General features: G+C 36.8%; 1 protein-coding gene and 1 long non-coding RNA gene across 3 annotated transcripts in view; one reads left to right on the forward strand and one right to left on the reverse strand.

The window, feature by feature from the left end:
- The window catches only part of LOC145680464 (uncharacterized), a 136,786-nt gene extending 133,931 nt beyond the window's left edge, over positions 1 to 2,855 (reverse strand). For both annotated transcript variants that reach the window (XM_081751029.1, XM_081751027.1), the window contains exon 1: positions 2,593 to 2,855. The gene's annotated coding sequence lies outside the window, so the exon portion shown is untranslated. The remainder of the gene's footprint in view (positions 1 to 2,592) is intronic.
- Positions 1 to 22,902, forward strand: part of LOC145680465 (uncharacterized) — a 165,270-nt gene that overhangs the window by 119,037 nt on the left and 23,331 nt on the right. The window lies entirely within an intron of this gene.

Raw genomic sequence — 22,902 nt, forward strand, 5'->3', positions numbered from 1 at the left:
ATTAGTGTCATACTAAAGGTTTGAGTGATGATAATTGTCTCATTTAAAAACACATTGCTTATGTTATCAATGATATGTATCGAAAAAGACCAGCTACAACTTTCCCGCAGGATTGTCCAAACACATTAGAAGAAATCAAGATAAGAGAATATTATATAATACTTTCTTGATTTCTCCTTATGTGTTTGGACAATCCAACCGAATACACACACAGAAACATACAAAAGCCAAAATTTTAACTTTCCTTGTGTTCAGAAGACATATCTATAAGCGTTTTATGAAGGGTGTTAGTTCAGTGGTAGAAAACTCTCTTCTGGTTCGAAAGATCCATGATTCGATCCCAGTGGGCAGTGTCGTGTCCGTAAAGTTTCCTTGGAACCTCCTCTTTTTTTTTAAAAAAAAAAATCTTCCTCTCTTCAATTCACCAAATATCTCATAACTAGTCCTTCTCATTTATCATACCTAAGGGACAGAGGCGTACGCTGGGGGTGGGTTCGGACCCCCCGAAATCCCGATTTTTTTTTTGTAAATGTAGTCTCCTTTTAGAGACAATTTTAAAAATTTTCATATAATTTAGCCTCAAATTGTATTTGGACCCCCGAAATGCTTTAGACCCCTCCTGAAATAAATTCCTGCGTACGTCCCTGCTAAGGAACATAGACATGAAATCCCAATAGCCAACCCCTGAAAATTTCAGTAAGCACTTTATTTCTTCCAATACGTCCTTACTGCAAATCAGCATTGCAAAACATTAACTAAAAATGGACATTGTGAGTGTACGAACATCTTTTTACGAAATTAGAATCTTTGCTAAATTGACAAACAAAAATGGCTTAACGTCATTTACACAGTATAAACTTGAAAATTTTCGGGTTTAACCCCTCGGTACGGCCTTGTTTCATGCTATACGCGTTTAAAATTTCTCTAAAAGGAAAGCTAGAGTGGACGAAACCAAGTTGACATACTAAATATGTTAGAAATCTTTAATATCATTATATAAAAGTTCATCTGGATGAATTTCTGTTGATATCTTTTCAGATTTAACATGCCATTGGAACCAAGGTTACAAATAATGATAACCTGACATAATCGTGGGATGTAAAATAGACATTTTATTTCTTTTTAAAAAACAAGTCTTTTTCTGAGAAAATTTAGACTCGTAGTTTTGCAAAGTAAGTTCAAACAACTGGCGTTTTTAAGATACACTCCCTATATACGCGGAAGGAGAGAGCAAAACTTTCGAAAATTGAATTATAATTGATTAATTAGTTTCGCAGTTATTCACAGAAGATAATATTTAGTGAGCACATAGACCTTCCTTGTGACCAGGCTCTCTTAAAGAAAATTTTGTCCAGACGGAAGACAAAAAATCAAAATACTTTCCGGCTCACTGCAACACTATTCTTGTATAGTGGACAACCTTCCCGAAAGCACGCTTGGAAGAAACATTGCTTGCGATCAAATGGTTAGAGAGTCTGGTTCAAGGTTCGATTCCCAGATACAGATTTCTAGCTGTAGAACCAGCATCGCTAGGCCAAGTTACTTCAACTGTGAAGTAGAGAATTCATGTTTAGAAAATGAGAAATATTATCTATGAGAACCGATGCGCTGACCACACATGGCCACATTAGAATGAATGTACTAACATTTGCTGACTAGCCATCGCCTTCCATGATTTATAGCACCAGGAAGTTTATAATGATATGCAATTATTTCACTTTCACTAGCGACTGTACCATAGAAAGGAGTAAGTAAATAATAAGCATTATAGACATTTTAAAAGTCATTTCTTACATTTTCCATGCTAATTTTTGGAAAGAATTTGCTTATAACGTGTGGAAACACTGAACTAGTAGTATTTCTGTAATAACCTCGACTCATTTCTTTTCATTTGATTCGTTTTTATCTTCTCAATTTGAGCAAAAGAAATAAGTTTACAAAAAAAGCTCAGAAACACTACAGAAGCAAAAATTCTGCCATGTACAACTCCGTACTGGTTTGTGCTATGATCTTACTGAAGATATAACTTCTAAGCCACAATTGCCAGACACTATAAAAAACGAAAATTCACTTTTGTCTCTTTTTTATCCTCTTTCTATTCGTTCAGGAAACTCAGAAAACATTTCACTTCTTTATTTCATTTTGTTTTTCTGTTATGTATCACAGTTCTCCAGAAGATTTTTCACTATTTTGTCACTATTATCACAGTCATTCAGCATTTTTTTCCCTGATTATCATGTTTCTAGTTCACGATCTTGACAATCTTACTAAAAATAATAAATTCACCCACATTTTCGAGTTTAAAAAAGTAGAAAAATTGGTGCAATAATAAACAATCTCACATTTTCGAGTTTAAAAGTAGATAAATTGGTGCAGAACATTTCTGATGCGAGAGAGTAAACGCCCTTATAAACGCACACATAGTCATCAAAAGATGCAAGCAGTATGAAAGGAATTTATATCACAATCATGCGAAAACACACACCATGTGTACATTAAATATTATTAATAGTAATAATTCATTTTCCACACATACATAATGGATTTTCGGGGTGGTAGATTATATTAGAAGAAATGTTTTCTGTTACTTACCGGTGTGTATTTTACTATGGCCTTAAAAATTGAAGAGAAGTTTGTATTTTGTGTGTTTTGCGAGCGTCACACAACAGGTCTGATTTTTCTTCTTTTTAAGAAAAAACTAACTAAAAAAAAGAATAGAGGTGGGAAGGTGTGCTCGCTCAACACAACAGAAGAGAAGAACGGATCCTGTCGGTCGGTACGTTACAAGATCCACAACCACACTGCGACACCCGCCAAGAATAAGTAGACGTTTATAAGTGAATGTTGCTTCTGATAAAGTGGAAAGGGATTTTTGTTTTTTAAAACTTCTTTTTTTTTCTGTTTCACATTTCTCCTCCTGGATCATTTCCCTCCCTCTTTTTCTCTTTTACTCGCCTTCCCCTGTCTTTCCTCTGCTTGCTGGAAGTATTTTCCCTTTCGTTTTTCTTATCCGCCACCTGATTCCCCCCTCCAATTCCACCTGTTCGCCGCACGAGACTCGCTTGTTTCTCCGCCGCGCCGCTATATCGTTCTTCTGCACTGTACTGACAGTGTTGCCACTATATGTCATAATTTAGCAGTGGCCTTCCTGATGCTAAGCATTCAGTGGTTTAGATTTTTCTTGGTTGGTTAAAGCTTAACCTTTAGAATCCCTCTAGGGATTTTAACAAAATCGTAGGCTCTCAAGTTGGGGCTCTGGTGACTCCCTATTTATTACATAATCATGATTCATACACCGTTGGAAAGCCTATAGATCAAAGATTGCAACGAGATAACATTCCTGCAATTTCCGGCATATTCGTAGAAGAAGAAGAAGAAACAGAAAATCATAAAAATATAAAAAATGACTTTGCGAGGCCCTGGCAACCCTTGCAGTCACCCTACGTTGACAAAATGATGCTAATGTATTGGCCAGATACTTGTGACAATAATAGAAATGTTAGCGATTGCTGCAATAAAAAGCGATATAAAAATTCATAACGAAATTCCTATAAAAACGCCCTATGTATCATTTTCGAAGAGCTGCGGCTGTTGCAGACCTTCGTGTTGGTGGCCCTGGTGACATCCCATAATTATCACAGTCATTATTCATACACCATTGGAAAGCTTATACTGGTGGAAAGGTTCATTCCTCTGGAATACATTGGTTCCAAATAATCTCTTTAGATAATTTAGGGGCTGAGCTATTGATGTTTGTCGTAAAAATAAATGTAATTTACGTCAAAAAAACTGAAACTCCAAAAATTGGCCAACTTTGCCCCCTCCCTACTCCCTCCATATAAGCAAGAAGTACAAATACAGGATATTATCATGTAGTGGCCTACTTCATTGCTTCACATACCAATTTTTATGAGTGTACCCCCAAGGAGGAAAATTGACCCCGCACCAAAAAGTTGAAAAAACAAAAATCACGACCTTCGCCCTCTTTCCCAAGCCGTGGTACCCTCCCACATACATAATATGCACACCAGCGAAAAGCTGCATCCTTCAATAATACACTAGTACCAAAATCATCTTTCTACCTTAATTAGGCGCTGAGCTATTGAGATTTAAAGCCATAACGCAGCAGTTTAAAGGTTAAGAAGCAATGTTATTTCAGATTTTGCCTATTATTTCGGGGAGGGGGGAAGAAACCCTTAAACATACGTAGAGTGTTATGTTTCTCATTGGTATATCGTTATTTTGTTCATTAAACTGTCTCTCAAATTCAAGGAAGGACTAATTGCGTGCTGGAGTCCAATTGATGCCATTTAGCTTAACCCTTAACGATGTCAATGGTATCTGAGACCTCTAAGTAGTTTCAAAAGTCACAAAGAAATTGTTTTCTTCAAAGAAAAATTTAAGATTACATTCAATAGCTGGAGGGGGGCCGCGGTGGCTCTGGAATCCCTGGTTCGATCCCCGGTCAAGTAAATTTATGGTGGACAACTTCGTGTCCGTGGGTTTTCTAGAGGTACTTCCGTTTCCTCTCACATTATCATTCCATCATCATTTATTTGACTTAATCATCAGTCTTCCTTAGCCTAACGGGCACAATCGTAAGACGTTAAGCTGAAAAAAATCATTTTCATTACGTTCAAAAGTAGTCACTAAGCTGTAGTGTATTAAAAGGTCCGGGATCTCCACGTGAGAAAATCCTTTGGCCATTTTCTACTCATGTACCGTAGATCTTGTTAATAAATGAAGTCAGTACTTTCATTGCATTATCTCCTAATCCCTTGAGCAACTCTGCTGGTATGTCGTCGCCACCAGTGGTATTCCTCCTTCACATATTTTTGAAGGCTTGTACTACTTCACTTTGGAATATATTGAGTCCTTTTTCTTCATTGTCCACCTCTTCCTCTGCTTCGATCGCAATATATTTGGGGCTTTTCTTCTGATCGTATAGATCTTTCATGTATTCCTCCCAAATTATGAGGACTCTTTGATGGTCAGTGACTACGTGACCTTAATCTTCGATTACAAACGTGCGTATACCTTTGTTACCTTTCCCTCCTAATTCTTGTGCTTTCTAATACATCAGATCATATCTGCCGAATCTTTAAAATTCCATTATTTCTTCACATATCTGTTTCATGTACTCTTCTTTGTCTCTCTTCTCAATTCATTATTCAGCATTCCAAATTCTTTGATGTGCGTGATTTTAGCGCTTCTGTATTCCTCCATTTTCTTAAGCATCGCTTCAGTTATTCATGGTTTTCTCGGTGCTCTTTCTGTCACACCAATGTTATTGTGGAGTGTGTTAAGTAGAATCTGTTTAACTTTGACCCAACTATTTTCTACATTTCCTACCATATCGCTAATTGCGCAGAATTTTTCTTCAATCCCCTTTTTCACAGCACTGTCATACTTCATAGTTGCTCTAAGTTCCATTTTCGATTTCTCCTTCCATTTTTCTTGATTGATTTAAGTCAGGTTTGCACTTCGGCCACTGGGAGATTGTGATCCGAGTCGAAGTCCACTCCCGGTAATGTCTTCACGTCTCGTACACTATTCCTGAAACGTTGCTTGACAATCATGTAATCGATTTGGTAGCGTTTCTTATCTCCTGGACTTTCCGCGTGTACTTGATTTTTCTTTTTCTTAAACCATATATTTGTCATCACCATATTATGCTGCCCACGGAAGTTGAAAAGCATTTTATCCCATACGTTTCTTCTACCTGGTCCAAATTCTCTCTCCACTTTATTCGCAGCTGCTGCTTCTTATCATCATATCATCATAGGTATTCTGCCTTTATTGGCAGGTCACTTGCCGCAGCTGCGAAGCTTCCATGCTCCACGGTCCTCCGCTAACCTCTTCGTCTTCGCGTATGATCTTTCTGTTTTTATATCATCCATTAACTGTAGTCTCCTTCGCCCACTCCTTCTCTTTCCCGCCACCATACCCTCTAGGACGTCTCTCATGATACAATCTCTTCTTAGGCAATGTCCCAACCAGTTTCTCTTCCTCTTCCTAATAATATCTAAAAGTGCTCTTTTCTCACCCACCATTTCTAACACTCTCTCATTTGTTTTCCGCTCGACCCAACTAATTCTTTCCATTCTTCTCCACACCCACATTTCGAAGGCTTCCAGTCGATTTTTGTCACCTTTACGTAATGTCCACGTTTCCGCCCCATACAGTACAACACTCCACACGAAGCATTTTATGAGTCTTTTTCTTCTACTACACTGTTAAAGTCTCCTATTATGGCGTTGACCTTACCTCTTCCCTTCGGATACAATATGGCACTAATCTCATTATATATTAATTCTACTTCATTGTCATCATGGTCGGTTGTTGGCATATACACTTGTATTATCACAATATCTGCTGGTTTTGCACTTAGTTTTACAACCATCTAACTACTTCGTTCTTTATCGCTATCGCCACATCATTCTTGGTTTTAACGTCACCCGATATAATCTCACTTTTCCTGGCATTTCAGTTCACTCAAGGCCACTACATTCACTTTACATTTATCCATTTCCACTTTTAAATTTTCAAGTTTACCCGCGCCACAACAAAATAAGTGTAGAAATTGACGCAACACTCACGTGAAACACAGTTCCAACTGACAGCAGTTCGTGATAAATTGTTACTGTTTCCGTAAAGGCCAATTTCCCACAGCACGAAAAAGAAAAGTTAGTTTAGTTAGCTCTTGCTTCATACAGCTCAATTGTCAATCGCTCATAACCTGAGCCTTGAGTTCAGGCCCGTATTCAGGGGGGTCTAAATTTTTACTGGCCCCCTCTAAAATTTTCACGGTAGGTTTGCAAATTAACTATAATATGGGATGAACTAATATTTTTGGATCGGGCCTACCCTAACTTCCACCGGGCCCCCTATATTTTCGGGCTGGCTACGGGCCTGCTCGAGTCTTTAAAATGAAAAATCTATTTCAACTATCTGTACAAAATTATTATTTAATTTTCTTTTTTATAAGGATATCTAAGTTAAAAGAGTAATTGATGCGTTTTCTGGATGCTGAATCCATGCACAAAATGGTGCTTTTGAAGAAGAAGAAAAAGAAAACGTAACTGAAACAATAATTTCATCTAATACCTAATGTTTTACATTTCTTCATTGGAATTCATGACGGAAAAAACTCTAAACAATATGAGAAGCATCGCAAGAAGAGGCGTGATACAATGCAAAAATAATTTAATATTGATTCACATCATGATAACTACAATATGTAATCTCAAACATTGATTAATATCTTTTCACACCAATATCAATAAATTTGCACAACGTTGCCACATCAAAATTAAATTTGAAATGTTTGTAGATTCATTTATTATTTAAAACGATCATTATTTCGGATTATTTAAAACGATCTCCGGAGAAAGGATATTTTTTATTAGATTCTTCGTCTTTCGGGAGTTCTCATGATGTCCGTGAATGTTGAATTGCTTTACCGTAATTTTCCAATTTCCTTAAAGAAAGTTTCATTTCTAATTCTGTTTTCATATCAGAGTTTGTCAGATTTCCACAATGAAAAAGAATGATACACTTACCAGGCACGTACGCAGGAATTTATTTCGGATGGGTAGTCAAAAGCTTTTCTATGGAGTTCAAATTCAACATAAGGATAAATTATATTGAATTTATAAACTCGCCCCTAAAATTAGACTAAAATTACAGGAAAGTCAGGATTTCGGGTGAATTTTACGGACCCCCAGGGCCCACCCCTACGTACGTTTCTAACTCTGGCCCCCTAAACAACTAAAATGTTCCGTAATTTCCTATATTTAAGTTTATCTATACCAGTGATGGTCAAACTTTTTTCTTTTAGGTGAGGGACAAAGAAAAATGAATGAGATTTTAGGCGGACCAAAATAATTTATTAAAAAAAAAAACAATAGTAATACATTTCAGAACTAACCACTGTTAATGACTGAAATTTCTCATAATTTGATTAGAATTGGATGCATTGATTCTCAGAAATGAAGCTTAATGCGCATCTGTCAATCTATTTATAATAAAATCCATTAGAAATAATCTTATTCTTCTTTTCATTCTGTAGGTAAGAAATCATGTCACAGGCTGGATAGAATCTTTCACAGGGCCACATCTGTCTCGTGGGAGTACTTTACCCATCACTGATCTATACTAACATATCAGGTTATCCAAAAATGTGTTTAGCCTTTTGCAGAAAAGGTGGGGTTTGCGTTTAAATCTCAGGGTATATCAGCCGCAGCAGGTCAGACTTAACGTAATTTGACATCTGACATTTAAAGGTAGTAGATGAACAAAAAAAGTGTTGGAATTTTTACATTGCGCCTAGGAGATGAGTGAATTTTCCGCAGAACTTCGCTACTTCTTACAATTTCATTTCAATAAAGGCTCAAATGCTGCGCAAACTCGTTGAGTAATTTGTTCTGTTTATGGGCAAGATACGTTATCGAAAGCTACAGTGAAATGACAGTTCAGTCGCTCGCGTTCTAGAAATCGATGTCCAATATTCTCCTCGTAGTGGTCGACTAATTATAGCAAAGGTGAGGGGTATTCTGGCAAAAGTCGAGCAAAACCGGCATGTAAGCCGCCACGACATCGCTAATGATCTAAATATCCTTCAGCAAACAGTGTTAAACTGTTCGGAGAAAGCTGCGAATTTATTGATTTTCTATCATTCATTGATTCATTTAGAATTAATTGAATTTCTATCTACGAATTTTTCTGCTGAAATGTAACGAACTTATTCATTTCTGAAGCTGTTAATCATGAGCGATGAAAACTTTATAAGCTACGACAATAATATGAGAAAAAAGATCAGAAGCTGCACAGTCTGTGGGAAAGACCACACGGACGCTCAGGAAGGCTATGAGCACGAGATGCTGCCGGTGAGCAGAACGATTCCTTCGAAACTATACAATCAACAATTAGTGGTCGAAACTGGTCAAAATGGTGTCGTGTACCACGCTGACAACGCCAAATCACATACACCTTTAACGAATCATCAGAATTTGAGAGAACTTGGCTGGGAGGTTTTAATGCTTCTACCATATAGCCCGGATCTGGCACCGTCAGGCTTTAATTTGCTTCAGTCTCTACAGAACTCCCTGAATACTGTTACGTTAGTTCGAAATGAGACCTGTGAAAACCACACGTCACAATTCTTTTTGACAAGAAACCATGTAACTTCTATAGCAAGGGGAAATTGTAGTGTTACCGAAAAAATGGCGAAACGTTATCGAACAAAGTGAAGCATATGTGATATCATGGTGTTATTTTCAAGTCACAATGAATGTTAACTTCAAAAGGTTCAATACTTCTTAGACAACATAAAATAATGTATCTACCTGTCACCAGCTTTTTACATACGAACAGGGGTAAAAGTGGATCTGAAAATTTAGGGGGACGCTTCATGTCACGCCGTTCCCCGTGGCTATCTTTCCCCATTGTAATTTTTTTAGGAAGTGGAGAGACGCCATAGATATCTTTTGGAAGTGGGGAACGACGTCCACCCGCGTTCCTTCGCACTTTTACCCTTGCACACGAAGAAGTCAACTATACCCTCCTAATTTTGTATACAAATAGATTGATCTAAGAGCGTACGAAACCATTTTTCGGTTCGGGGAGGTGGGAATTGTGAGGACAAGCCATCCTATTATCCTATTAACCATCCTATTATCCTTAACAAACCATCCTATGACAGCTCCTCTACATCATACAGCCAACATTCTTCTACTGATATGCGGGTTGTTGCTTTATTAGGATAGATTTCGTAGTCATATCTATCCATATTAATATATAAAAGAACGTGTGTGTATGTGTGTTTGTGTGTCCCTGTGTATGTGAATGACATTTAAGAACAAGTTTAAGCAAGATGAACCATGTATTGCTAATTGTTGTTTCAGAAACTTCTTTCTTTTCGAGAGGGGTGGTAATGCCGAAGGCGCTTCCCGAGAACTAAGTCTCAACACAGAGGAAATTTACAGGGACAGTCTTCGATATTGATTTCATTCGGTGTTGCTGGGAAATTCACAAGTGAAATTAGTACAATAAGTTGCTTTCTTCTTAGGATGTCCCACTCTTTCCAGCCAGTTTCTGAATTAAAACCACGGCAACTACGGGCGATTAGAGCTAATCTACAATAATTAAACTGCATCATCATCATCATAGATATTGTTATTATTGGCAGGTCACTTGTCGCACTTCGTCTTCACGTACGATTTATCTGTGTTGATATCGTCCATTAATTGGTGTCCTTCGCCCCCTCCCTCTCTTTCCTACCACCATACCCTCTAATATGCTCCTCATGATACAGTCCCTTCTTACCCAACGTCTTAGCCAGTTTCTCTTTCTCTTTTTGACAATATTTTCAATTGTTCTTTCCCCCACCATTTCTAAGACCCTCTCGTTCGTTTTCCGCTCGGCCCAGCTGATTTTCTCCATTCTTCTCCACATCCACATTTCGAAAGTTTTTCAATCGCTTTTCATCATTTTTGCCTAATGTCCGTGTTTCTGACCCATACAGTACAATACTCAACACGTAGCATTTAATTAGTCTTTTCCTCAACTCTTTGCAGTGTATAATTTTTTTTTTTTTTTAATAATATGAAAGGAAATTTTAGACTATATTCTTATGATTAAACAAAGTACAACTGATTTAATAGTGGCGGATCCAGGATATGATCAAGGGAGGGGTGCCGTTTTATCCAGTGTAAAGCTGAATTGAAGCCCATTTTATCCAGTGTAAACCTGAGCGTCAAGGGGGGGGAGCTATAGCCCCTTACCCCCCCTTGGATCCGCCCTTGTATATATATATATATATACTATTATTCCTTCTTTTAAACCAGTGCTATTATGCATAGAAAAATATATATAGTAATTAATGTGCCCGCTTTTAGCACACTGGGTCCCGACTTCGACCTTCCCATGAAAGACTCTTGTAATTTTAGCGCATTATGGTGGTCTGGATTTCCCCTCAAATTATAGATCAGTCATTCTTAACTGAATGCTCCGTTTTGCCTCTGAGTTTGTCAATAAGCCATTCACACGGAACAACGATAAGGCAGCAAACCTAGAATTGATAGAAGATACTGGCGACTCACAAACAAGGTATAGGTCTTTTTTTTTTTTTTCAGCTACACTACTCGTAAATTCATAATTAATCAAGCAGTGCCAACATTGTTTTATTCCATTCATCTTACCTACTTTATTTCCTTCCCCTTTATTACTAAAGCTGTTCTCTTTGGCTTGCTTCTGATCCTGAAAGCCTACTCATACGTTATACATTCGGGAGTTGGAAATGAGTACTGTAGATCCACGTTTCATATAGCCTCAATGCTGAAAAAGAACGCTAGATTCTGACCAATCAACCAACCAATCACTGAAGTAGTATATACGCAGGACCAGATTCGTTTGGGGTACACCGGTGCACGTACACCCTCCCTTCATTTTAAATATATATAAAATAAGAAGGTAGCAGTGAAAATAGTAATGGTTTCTGTACGACACAAGTATTCATCATTTTCTAAGAGCCTACAACTAAAAAAAAAAAAAAAAAAAAAAAAAAAAAAAAAAATTCCTGATCTAAAGCAGTAAGCTATTTACTGAAATATTATACCGACACAAAGCGGCCGTGACTCAGTTAGTAAAACGTCGGTTTTGCATTCGGAAAGTTGTGAGTTCGATTCCAGAGACCAGACATTGAGCATTTCCAGAACAATTCCTCATCTATACCACATACAACAGATGCCTAAAGGATTTTTTAAACATCAAATTTAATTCAAATATACTGGTATTTATTGGTACACCCGCAGTCAGAAAATTCTGGATCCAACATTATAACGTGTATATGTATATGTAAAAAGAACCGATTCTACTTAGCCAAATAGTATTTTGGGATATTCATTTACAGCATAACCCAAATTCCATTTTAACATATTGATTAACACAATAATAGTATATGGGTTTCATTAATCATATCACTAGTACCAAAAATTACAAAAATAGTGGTTATTTGCCATCTTGCGGTGTTGTACATTGTTCTTCAAAATCATTAGTAAAAACCAGTCGTTTGTTTTAACATTAACACATTAGCCTGAAGTAGAGAAATTACATACAATTTACGCTACCTATAAATTAACTTTAAGAAAAAAAAAAAATGTGGAAACAAAATTATGCATATAATACTTTACCTCAAGATGTACTTATCATCTTTATGACCTAAGTTCTCTATTAGTCACCGTGCAATGTTTTATATGATTCACAAGTTATACACAATGAGTTGCGAACACAGACACTTTTTTAAGCAAAAAAGAGAACTAAGTGAATGAATTTCATAGAACTCAAGAATACAACCTCTCCAAACGTAAATACTTGTACCTGATATTGTATGATATATTAACTTGTTACTATAGTCATATTATTTTGTTTTATTATTCGATTGTTGTCATGTATGCCTAATTGTTCTATTCAATTTTTGTTATTATAATGGTTTGCTTATTGTCCTAGTAGCTCAGTTTAAACTCTTAGGGCGGGGAGATTTGCTTAGTGGTTTTCAAATCCCCTGGGTTTTCTCATTTAGGTTTTTAAAGTTGGAGAGATTTGGGTTGTGTGTGTCAAGAAAACCCGAGGTTTTTGCCCCCTTGGTTTTGGTAAAAAACATCAGCAAAACACCAGTGGTTTTTCGTCTGAAGAGTTAAATATCTCTGGGTTTTTAAAATGAAGATATTTGGTCTACAGTGAAAAAACCCAAGGTTTAAATACCTAGCACTTTACTGGAGGAAATTTATCCTACTGGTAGGAGTGTTTTTTCAGACGGAATAATTTCCTGTAATAAACATAGACGAAATAGACCATATCAATTACGTTGGTGATGTTATTGAGAACCATCCACATAAAAGAAATTATAAAATATGTGGCAGAGTAGATCCTTTGGCAGTCTACAGTAATGAAGAATTTGGAGATCGTTTTGGCTATACCAAAGAAACTTTCCGACCATTAATGCATTTGATTGAAGAAGATCTACACAAACCAGTACGTAAGCATGACTGCTCCGCAGATTTACAGGTATTGATTCCATTACGCATTCTCCACACAGGCACTTTTCAACAAGTTGGTGGTGATTTGGTAAATGTACATTCCACAACTGCAATTTCACAGTGTAGTTGGAATTATAGCTAGAAGAAGACCATAGTTCATAAAAATGCCTGCTGGAACAGAAGTGCCTGCAGTGAAACTGAAGTTCTATGAGAACTCACAATTTCCTGGTGCATTTGGAGCAATTGATTGAACGCATATTCCAATTCTGTCACCCTCTGGTCCAACTGCAGAGTTGTACAGAAACAGGGAAGGGGTACATAGTATCAATACACAGCTAATTTGTGATTCTAACATGAAAATATTAAATATCGTTGCACGTTGGTCTGGCGCCACCCACGATTCAACAGTTTGGAGGAACTGTTCCCTGAGAGTCATAGCTGAAGAAAGAAACCTTCCTGGATTATAGCTGACGGTGGTTATGCTTGTACAGCGGGGAACACTTCTAAATGGTACACCTTAGCCGTAAATCTCCATATGGCTGTACCATTTAGAAGTGTCCCCCGCTGTACAAGCTACATGTTAACGCCTATTCCAAATCCTCAAAACGCTGCAGAAGAAAGATATAACCGTGCTCACAGGAAAGCTAGAAACGTTCGCTGGGTTCTATTCGATTAGACAGACAGGAAAAATAATACTTTTCAGTCACATGTACAGCAAGTCGGTGGATTTCAAGAAAAACCCTGGGTATTACACCCCACGGTTGATAATGAGCAAATCTCTTCACTGAAAAACCCCGGGTTTTCGCAAAAATACCTCGGGGGCAAATACCTAGTGTTTTACTAAAAACCAGAGGTTATTTTCCCCACAGCAAATCTCCCCGCCCTTAATGAAGGTTTGTCTTGTATATTATGACCAGTTAATGAATAAATTGTCAAATGAAACGGATATTGAAAGTAATACAAATGAGGACATACGGTAATACTTTGATATATATACAGGGGCGGATCCAGGATATGATCCAGGGAGGAGCTAAACCATATTTTTCCGTTTTATCCAGTGTTAAGCAGGATTGAAGCCATTTTATCCAGTGTATACCTGAGCGTCAAGGGGGGAGCTACGGCCCCCCCTTGGATCCGCCACTGTATATATATATATATATATATATATATATATATATATATATATATATATATATTAAGAGGCATATGTAGATCGTTCAAATTGTGTATGTCAGTGTGCGCTTAGTTTGGAATTAAACATCTGATGTTATATGAGATGTAAACCTACGGCTTAAGGTGGTAGCAGGGGTAAAAGTGAGAGGCAACGCGGAAGGACGCTGTTACCCCACTTCCAAAAAAAATATCTATTGCGTCCCCCACTTCCTAAAAAATTACAATGGGCAAAGATAGGCACGGAGGATGGGATGACGTCATCCGTTCCCCTACCTTTTCAGATGCAATTTTACCTCTGGGTGGAAGTACTACCAAAGATGGAGTGGATCAGTGGGTCTTGGGTTAGGAAGGGACCCACTGCGACCCACCATCCATTGTGACCCACCGACATACTCTGATCCACCGACCCACAATGACCTATCGACCAACTGCTCACAAGAGTCAATGCATTGTAGACAGCATTTTCTGAACATTGGTGAATTTGTCTGTTTTACTTTCACCAGACCTGCATTTTATTCATTTTTCATTTTTTTCTATTCACTTACCTGAGACGAGTATATCTAACTGAAACACTGAATCACTGAAAAGTATCTAACTTCAGATACTTTTGGATATTGATATTTGTAATTATAATATATAGTAGCAATAGGACTTACTACTTGGCTTTCGGGGTACAGTCAAATTTTACATTTTTTATTCTTTACGTTCGCCTACTTTACCTTGATTTGAGACTCAAATTTCATCCTATTTTCCCCTGAAAAGTATTTGTAGTTCTACAGAGAAATAATTATATGCGATAATTAAATTGAAACTCATCGTAATTTAGCATCATCCATGACAAACACTTTATCATTTTATATCGTAAAGGTTAGATCCTCCGTTATTGTAACAGAGAGTGCTTGAGCGATTGACCGTAGAAATTCAAATTCCGATTAGTGAGAATTTCACAGCCTTGTTTTATTACAAACGTAGTCAGTGAAGTGGAGAAGGGCGTGGATCAGGATCAGAGTTGACGATCGGTTTTGGCGGGTGGTGGATTAGAGTGGGTTGTGTTGGGTGGTGGGTCAGAGTGGGTCACGTTTTGTTGTGGGTCATAGGTCAAGTTTTTATTGACCCATGCCATCCCTGAGTACAATATGAGCTCCCACTGGTAAGGTTGCCAAAGGGACAAGAGTTGAGGATGTCTTATCTCGAAAACGTGTAGTCTTAGAAACCGTATCGCTTTCTAACAGACTCAACTCATATATCGTCACAAATTTATGTCAAGTTTTGTCTCCCGTTGGTAGCCTTATCAGTAATTGAGCCCGAATCTTCTGTTCGAGGGTAGGAATTTGGAAGAAGAAGAAGAAGAAGAAAGAAGATACCATTTGATGCCATTGATGAGGAGAAAATGACCATGAAGAATTGAGTACAGCACCTAACATTTTTTCGAGTAGGATTCGAGAGTTAGATTCAGTGGTGATGTTGCAAATACATTGGTTAAAGTGAAGATTATGTAGAGTAGTAGTACTTTTGACCAGAGGTAAACTTACTTTTCTAATATTCTCTTTGAACGGCTTATGCCAATAATAATTGATTATGATGACGATAATGAATAATAGGAAAATGAAGAAAGAAGGAGGAGACGGAAAACTCCGAGAAAACCCATGAACACTGTGTTTACCCACCGCAAAGTCCATTTGGTCCGAGGTGATATCGAACAAGAAAATCACACTTATATTATTTCTTGCGAATGAGTTACTCGAGTTACTCACCAAACTTAAGAAAGTGTGATGGAAGATGTAGTAAAGAAACTTGTACCTTATGAAATACTGACATTGAGGAAGACGGAAAAAGATGAAGTGGACGGAGCGATTAATAAATGGAGATATTTTAAAATAGGTAGGGGAGAAGAGGATGACGGTTTTAGCCAGTATTCTTCGTAGGAAGGTCAATTTAATTGAACACATCTTGCAAAAAGAAAAAAAGAAAGTCTGTCTTCTTCATAATGCCATAGAGAGAAAGATGGGAGGAAAGCGAACAATAATAAGAAGAACGCTATAACTGATTGATGATGTGAAAAATGGTAGGAAATATTAGAAGCTGAAAGAGGAACTTAAAGATCGAGAAGTGAGGAAGAAATATTTTCAGACCCGAACCTAAGGAAAAAAATTATAAGACCCAGGACCAGCCGACAGCCAGAATACTTAATAATAATAATAATAATGGTATAGACATCCAGAAGTAAATAATTGCAGAATCAAAATTATATTTTATACTCTTCCCTTCACTAAGTGAACCATAAGTAATATCCATCAACTTCTGCGAGATCTTCTTTACATCAATTGTCCATTGTCATTTTTTGGCTATATCTAAGAGGAAAACCTCCTTCTCAAATGGTGTAATTTCGTGGGGAATTTGCTAAGACAAGTTGTTCTGTGTTTGAGTCGAAGTGAGGGTATTTGCAGCAAATACAAACCCGAGAAGAGGATCGAATGCTACTTTAAATGGTAGGTTTCTTCACATATTTATTTATTTATTTGTAAAAGGCATACAGGATTACAATCCTACAATAGCCTTATTAACATAATATTTTAATACGATACCATTATTCTAAAATAAAATAGACAAGAAAGTAAAATAAAATAAGCAAGCTACAGACAAAACGAGACAAGATAAAAAAAAGATAAAAATATACAAAATACAAATAAAGATACAACAAACAAAAAATAAATGTGGCTGGAAAGGAACGTTAAACTCTTAACCAACCAAGTGACAGTCTTTTCCAAAGACTTTCCAAACTAGAATCGTCTCATTTGAGAATTATGTCTCATTGTTTCAGTTATCCTAGCACAAACTGTTAAAAGAAACGAACTACGTTTAATTTTGTAGGATAATCCGGACAAGAACTTAAATGAGAAGTTTATATAATAACGATAAGGATAATAATAAAAGAACTTAAATGAGAAGTTTATAATAACGATAAGGATAATAATAAAAGAACTTAAATGAGAAGTGTATAATAACAATAAGGACAATAATAAAAGAACTTAAATGAGAAGTTTATAATAATAATAAGGATAATAATAAAAGAACTTAAATGAGAAGTTTATAATAACGATAAGGATAATAATAAAAGAACTTAAATGAGAAGTTTATAATAACGATAAGGATAATAATAAAAGAACTTAAGTGAGAAGTTTATAATAACGATAAGGATAATAATAAAAGAACTTAAGTGAGAAGTTTATAATCACGATAAGGATAATAATAAAAGAACTTAAATGAGAAGTTTATAATAACGATAAGGATAATAATAATAAACTTGATAATAAGGATAATAATAATTTTCGTTTTCATTCTTAATATTGTTATTATTTTTGTGTGTATTATAAATCCAATTTTTTCAATTTGTGTTCTCGTTCTTTTATTCATTTTTAAAGATTTGGTTTACCACAGTTCCCTTATTTACTCTGTTCATGTTCTCATCCGTAAAAAGACAAAACATCTCAAGAAATACTTTATACATTAGCATGAATTTTGGTCAGGTTATGTAAAGGATCAAAAATTAGAAACCGAATTCATTCATGGAGAAGATATTCAAACCGGAAGTAGTAGAAATAAGCTATTTGCGATTTCTTACTTGTTCACTATAGAGGAAAACTGGTAAGAGACAACAAGAAGTGGTTTCCTGGTAATGGATTAACGTTCCAAGTATTTTCTTAAATCTGTACTAAACCCGAGCTATAAATATCTACTACAACTTATGATAGCGTCCCCTACAGAACTTTCTGGATAACGTACACACAGCCACCCGAGTAACGTCACACCACAGACTTGCAACGTTGCTATCTAGTCGATGAGCCTACCAAGCAGCTATAATCTACTAGCAGCAGGCATTTTTGCCGATCCCAAACGTTTCAGTATTCAAGCGTTACCCTGTATTTTTTTTTCGCGCGACACTCTAGTCAGCTGTTTTAAGTTGGTCATGTAAGGTGTACAGAAAAAAATTGGGCAAGTCTTTAGTTTGCCCATTTGATGTAGAGAACAGAACCCAACTAACCCCTGCGGGGCTTCTAACCCGTTCCTACTATTACTACTATTACTACTACTTTTACTGTGGATCCGTATAGGAAAACTGCAAGCTTATTTTAATGAAAAAGAGTTATGAAAATTTTAAAAAAATAATCGGAAAATCACTTTTTTGAGTATTATTTTCAATCTTATTTTAATGGAAAGAGTGTTATGAAGATTTTAAAAATAATAAAAAATACTCCTTGGATCGGGTTTGAGCCGGCGTACACAAACTTCCGGTTTCAATATTGATTTACATAGAACAAAAACGATAAGAGATGGAAAGAAGCTGTTCTTTTAAAAGAATTGATTGGTATTCTAAGAAAATATACCATTTTCTCTTATAACCTTCTATTGAAACCGGAAGTGGCAGAATTCAACTACTTCCGGTGTTAATGTTAATTATTAAAGAGCAGAAACGCTAATAGATAGCGAGAAGTAGTTCTCTACAACCAAGCGTCCGAAGAATATACACTATCACCACTCTAATTTATGTACTAAAACCGGAAATGATAACTACTACTACTACTTCCGGTTTCAATATCAATTGAAAAATCACCACACAATACAAACCAAACTCCTTTACGTGGTGTACGCGTGATACTACTACTATTTCTGTATAATTTGCACAGCTTCAATAATACACTTCTGTATGCATTTCTGTATAACTAGGTTTTATATTTGAACTATTATTTCCTCAACTACCTAAAATATCAATGACGTAATTTGCTTCATAAAATCTTTTTATGGACCACATTATGACTATTTCTCCATAACTATGTGGCAACACTGACAGCCAAGACTGAAGGAAAGAAAGAAAGAAATGGGGAAAAATACTTCGACGGCTGGAACACGTGCAAGTCCATTGCAACTTCTGTTCGCCAATGAAAAGTCAAGCTTTCGTCAGATATGTTTTAGTATCTGTTTAATGCTGATCATATACAAGGAAAAACCGACCCAGTACAAAAGAAAGAAGAAAAAAGTAAGAAAGAAACCCATCATGCAGAGTTCCCTTGCGCGTTTATATTTCATGGATACTTCTTATTGTCTCAAGGAGATACATACACGAAATATGGGTAAGTCTGTAAGTGTGTATCTGTGTATTCAGTATAGTACGAAAACACATTTGGCAGAAGTGAACAGATAAACCTGTTTGATCTTGCGGTGCTTCGTCTGTTCTTTGCGATGGTGGAGTTATGGAAAGTGCTTCACAAAAAATTCCAAACTTACCTTCGTTATCTAGGAAAACAATACGCTAAAAGCACGTATAATAATAGCCTTTTAACAAAAGACATCGGTATCTGTATCCTAAGAGAGTTTTGTGGTACCCCTCACTCATATCAAATAATAATAATAATAATAATAATAATAATAATAATAATAATAATAATAATAATAATAATAAGCGGCATCTTGAATTCAGCTACCGCTTATTCCAAATAATTTCGTTGTCATTATCACTTCCAGGTGATTCGGTACAAATTGAGATCCTTCCGTGCGCTAAGATGTTTGAGTCCCTATCACTACGAAATTAAAATACCGCTAATTTTACAGTAATTATATGATATCTTCAAATAGATAAAAGATAATCAAAAAGTGGATCAAGACCTCCCTAGACGATGTTCTTTTGCATGAGGTACCGTTATCACGAGTCACCTAGTAGCTTTCCGTTTGCAGTTATTTAGAAACGCGAAAATAAATGCCGATTTTCTATATGGCTGGAAATCGAAAGCAGATAAATGAGTTATGATAACGGTATCTCACGCAAAATAATATTGTCTAGGGAGGTCTTGTTCCACTTTTCGATTATCTTTTATCTATTTGAAGATATCACATAATTACTGTAAAATTAGCGGTATTTTAATTTCGCAGTGATAAGGTCTCTTAAGTACTTTCTTATTCATCTTGATGTAGAAGCTCATTACCCGCTTTAATACAGTCTCTCAATTCTAGTCTTCTTTAGGTCGGTTTCATCCATCCGATCTTTAGGTCGGTTTCTCAACTGCCGCATTTTCTAACTACGTTGCGTCAAATTAATGCTTTTATCCACTCCGGTACGGATCTTCAACGGCCACGGTCTGAAAATCCTACTTGGTAGTTAAGATTGGACGGTTTCTATTACATATGGGACCTTCTAGCCAACGGTTTCAATTGTGCCGAAATCTCAATTGATTCAAATATGGTTAGAAAAAAGGCGGAGGCGGCGGTTGAACAACTGCTGCGTAACCGCTTGGATAAAAGGAGACTAGCGGATCGACGGCGGTGGAGCAACCACGTGGATGAAAGAGGCGAGAAATGGATTAGTGGATCAACGGCGGTCGAACAACCACGTGGATAAAAGGGGCGACAAGGGGATTAGCGGATCAATTGCAGCTGAGGGACCGCAGGGATAAAAGGGGCGAAAAGGAGACTAGCGAATCAACGGTGGTGGAGTAACCGCGTGGATAATGGGACTAGTGAATTAACTGAAGTCGAGGAACCGCGAGGATAAAAGGGGCAACAAGAAGACTATGGATCAGCAGTGGTCAATCAACCGCGTGGATAAAAGGGGCAACAAGGAGACTAGTGGATCAACTGCAGTCGAGTAACCGCGTGGATAAAAGAAGCAAGGAGACTAGCAGATCAATTGTGTCGAGCAACCGCGTGAATAAAAAGGGTGACAAGGGAAATAGTGGATCAACTGTGGTCGAGCAATCCCATGGAATAAAGGAGCAAGAAGAGGACTAGCGGATCAACGGCGGTCGATAAACCACGTGGATAAAAAAGCGACAAGGAGACTAACGGATCAATGGCAGTTGGGCAACCATGTGGATAAATTGCAGGGGCGTCATTTAGGAGGGGGGGCAGGAGGGGGCAATTGCCCCCCTCCAAGAGTTTGAGGAATACATATACTTTAATAGATTGCCTACTAATATACTAGTACAAAACGTGAAAGTCTTACGTCGGTGGTGCTCTTGCCCCCTCCCCCCAAGCGAAGTCTGAAATGACGCCCCTGATAAATTGGCTTTAGAAGGCTTCGGGTTCGATTGTGGGTGGAAAAGCATCAAACTCATTATAGTAACGGCCCTTGAGGAAAGTCACATCGGTAAAAATTAAAATATTGTTGCAACAAACTAAGATAAAAGAACATTAGTACATTGTAATGTACAAAAGAATTAGTACACTACGAAAGTGTTTTTCTCATAGTTTGTAGCAACAAAATTATAATTTTTACAAATGAGACTTCCCTCAAGAGCCCTTACTTACACTTGCTTTCTTGGGCTTTTTATTTCGTAATCAAACAACTAATTTTTTTCTTCTAATTTATGCAAGTAGTAGGTAAGAAGTACTAAGATTTTCGGTGATTTGATGTTGAACGTTCCTTGCCAGGACTGAAGCTCCATGAAAAGTAGACTTACAGTTAAGATTCGAACCACATGAGCAATCACCACGAATTAAATTCGGGTACCCCATGTTTTCTACCAACAATGGTATTGAAGAATTTCGTTAATGACTTCCCAAGACCCAAAATTTGCTGAGTGCATTATGAAACATTGTGTATACTTTGATGGGTGTGGCGTTTCTCTAGTTACTGAAAAATAACCTGCTTTTAATGACAATATTCTCCTCTTCTCCCACACCAGTATTAATGACTGATCTCCTCCTTCTCCCTATATACGTATTTTTAATTATTTCCTAGAAGAAAATAAGTCTTTAGATCTGTGAGATATAGCAAAAATAATCATAGTTTCTTTAATGTATTTCTCATGTCATTATATCTGCTACTTACCACTAGTTACAAAGTGTATAAATATATAAAAAATTCTAAACTCAAGGACACCGCTGAATCCCTGCAGCGTTTACACTCTGCGTTAGATAATTGTGTGATTCCGAAAGGTCAACCTTGAACACAGTGTGAGTAAGCCAGTAATATTAAATTGAAACAAAAAAATATCCACAATAATATATTCTTTTTCTTAATAAAAAAAATCCTTCAATCTCCTGATGGTTTTTGTTGACATTTATATTCATGTAGATTTGAATGATAGGTAGGTTCTCTGAACCATATGAAGCTTTATCTACCTGTCATGAGTGAAGGTTATTTACTAGAAGTGGGACTAATTAACAAAAAAATGTAATTGCTAACGGTTTTTGTATTAAGGCACTGTATAGGTCATTAGTACTATGTTACTACTTTCATAGTGCAACAACGTACCAGTTCCATTATGAAGATGGATGAAGTAGCAATATTCTTGTCAATTATTTTCAACTGGTTTAATGCAGTTAATTACATGTTAATGACAAGTACAGAGTAAGCAAAAACTCAAGTTACATAGTTCAAGAACCATATCAATATGATTGGCGCTCATTTGAATACGCGCTTTAATTTGATTCTCCTTATTGCGCAAAGCAAGCATGGTAGTAGTTCTTCTAACTAACTAACTAATTCTATGGCCTATGGAACTCGGAGGTTCAATGCCGCGTTCACAAAAGCTCTACACTGACTTCTATCCTTAGCTAACTGCATCCAGTTTCTACTTTGTATTCCAATCTCTGCGAGATCCATCTTAATATTGTCCTCCCATCTGCGCCTAGGTCTTCCTAATGGTCGTTTTCCGATTGGTCTTCCAGTCAAGACTTTGAAAGCGTTTCTACTTTC

The sequence above is a fragment of the Thermobia domestica genome, chromosome 3, assembly GCF_964235325.1.
Source record: "Thermobia domestica chromosome 3, izTheDome1.hap1.1, whole genome shotgun sequence".
In the NCBI taxonomy this organism is placed as follows: Eukaryota; Metazoa; Arthropoda; class Insecta; order Zygentoma; family Lepismatidae; genus Thermobia; species Thermobia domestica.